This window comes from Cynara cardunculus (genome assembly GCF_001531365.2).
Source record: "Cynara cardunculus var. scolymus isolate 2C chromosome LG 2, CcrdV1, whole genome shotgun sequence".
In the NCBI taxonomy this organism is placed as follows: domain Eukaryota; kingdom Viridiplantae; phylum Streptophyta; class Magnoliopsida; order Asterales; family Asteraceae; genus Cynara; species Cynara cardunculus.
The window spans coordinates 7,114,621-7,117,335 of NC_037529.1; the positions used below are offsets into that span (position 1 = coordinate 7,114,621).

General features: G+C 33.9%; 1 pseudogene; it reads left to right on the plus strand.

Annotated features, from left to right (window-relative positions):
- Positions 1-333: 333 nt before the first annotated feature.
- LOC112507955 lies at positions 334-1,878 on the plus strand (annotated as a pseudogene).
- The last annotated feature ends 837 nt before the right edge of the window (positions 1,879-2,715 follow it).

Here is a 2,715-nt window from a genome sequence, read left to right on the forward strand (position 1 = left end):
AAAAAAATCTGGTAACTTAAGGTTATTGTGGTCTTACTTTATTTTAAGTTATTTTAATTTGAAAATAAAAAATAAATATATATATATTTACTATAATATATTAATGGTTTAAAATATTAAAAAATAAAATGAAGATCTTAAAATATTACAAAATAGATACATGCACACTAAAATATTGATTTTAAAAGAATGGGATGATAATGGATCATAGAATGGGCCTTTATGTCAAAAGGCCTGAACATGGCCCAATAGTGCCTCAGAAGTGGGAAGTTGGAACCTACCTATAAAACCGGTACCAATCACTAAACCCTTTGCTCACATGCAAAGTGCAAAATTAAACCCTAAGTTCACAAATTACGGAAGAAACGGAGCCATATAATCGTCGAAGATGGACAAGAGTATGCTCGGAGATCTGGGCTCTCTTCCGTCGGAGGATCATTCTCGAATGTCTAACATGATCGATCAGCTCCAAATCCGCGATAGGTTTGTTTTTCCTCTCCAACCGTGTCTAATTTCTTACGATAGACCGTATGTTTATTACCGTTTAAATATTTTTAGCTTTAATCCTTTATGAAACTGGTTAATTGAGTCAATTCGATTATGTCGTTGTTGAAAATGCGTTAAAGAATCAGTTCTTTTAAATTCGTCCATGTGATTTTGATCAATTGCGTCTGTTATGTGTCTTGTTTGTGACGATTTAAACGATCAGGTAAAATTATAATTTGAAAAGGACCAGGTGAATTTTTCACAACCAAAAGATTGATTTCTGTTTTGAAAGGGCGGAGTATTAACGTTCACATGGGAAAAGCACCTGGTTAGACATACTCACACACAGTTATCGCCGCGCGAGGTGCAAACATGACACCAACATAAAAGTGAGTCATTGTGTTTGGTGAATGGTGCTATCTATTACATTAATTTTACGGCATTAATCTTGTGTTTAGTTTTGAAGTTCATGGCTTCACTTGCTATTGTTGGTTTAGTTGCATGATTTATCTTTTTAAGTTATGCATCTTGTGTGAAGCTATAGTTTTGTTCTCCTGAATACCAATGCAATTATGCTATTGCAGTTGGACGTTAAGGGAACAACATTTATGCATGATATAGAGTGATTTAATTATATCTAGTTTGTGTCATCTCTCATTGTTAGAAGCTGAATGAACGATGGCCTATCGTTGTTCATCAGTTTGTTGCTTGTTCACTATGTATGGTCACATAAGTTTTTTATTGCACCATCTTGTACCCAAAAGCTGTTTTAAGATCACAGAGGAACGTTCTTCTCATGCTTTTATTGGTCTAATTTAAGTTCTTCCTGCCTCACATTGAATGGCAGTATCATTTTTCCTGTTAGTACTCCTTTACAACCTTCTCAAATCTCAATATGTGCATACCTGGAATAGTCAATCCTGGCATCACATCCTCTTATCTTTCTCATATTACTAACGTATTTCACTTAGAATGGGTTTTGTGCGCTGCTGCCTCGAAAGCATGGTATATTTTTTGTTACTGTTATTTTTACTTTAAAAACAGTCTAGTGTATCTGAGAGTCTAAAGAAACAATGGAGGTCAAATTACAATAAGAAAGTTGATAACACCCTGATACACTCAGGGTATCTTGCTCCAAAATTTCTGATGAATTATGTCGTGAAAGAAATCCAAGAATTCATCTTGTAATGATTTAGGAGTGTTCAGTTTGAGGATGTACAATGCATTTGTGGAGAGATACTTTAGTGATTGTGTTGACAGTTTTAGACGCAAGACCTTAGATAAACAAGGGAGACTTGTGTTAGGAGATGTGCAGAGAAGTTCTTGAAGCATTCGATGAGTGTTGGATTGAGATTCGCAGAACTTAACCAAGGAGCAGCAACTCCAGACTAACAACCAACCTTTTTATATATCGTTTATTGGAAAGAGATTGCTTTTCTACAGGCCAACTACAACCTCATTTTGTGAAAAATATCTTTATACTTGTTTCTTATAGTCAAATGGTGTCGTCATCAAAAAAAAAATCTAGGTTCGTCCCTGTATCAAACATATTTTTCAAAATGAAAATTTTGGCTAGTTTTTTGCTTCAACGGATCTCAAGATTGAGAAAATAGGAGTGAAATTGAAATTCTCCAAAAAAATTATTAATTTGGAAAGACAAATGATTTTATTAAATGTATTGAATATTTTAATCGTATAACTAATGTTGTGATCTCCAAAATAAATAAATAAATTATAGGGGAATGTTAGTATTTGAATATTTTAATAGTATAATTGATTTTATCCAAAAATGCTTCTACCGACATCCAACACTCTACTCAAACCTTTGGATCCCCGCTACCTAAATAACTTGACATGAATATCATTTCAAAGAAGTGTTAGATTTACGACTAATGAGTTTAAACAGTTGATAAATAGATCATAAATGCATTTAAATCCAAAGTACAATATTCATCAAGTCAAATAGTTCAATTTCAAGAGTTCAAAAATTTGTAAATCTGGAATACATCAAACAATGACAAGGGAATCTCGACTTTCCATTAATAGTGGTGAACACACAAAAGTATGTCACATACCTAAGTTATATGAGCGTCACTGTGGGTCGATGGTCATTAAGTTCAACCACCCACGATCTATAGTTGAGATCTCCAAAGACCCTACTTAAGCTCGTTCGCTAAAAATTACATTATGTTGGTCAATGGCCAATGCCCGACTCCGAGCCCACACCTT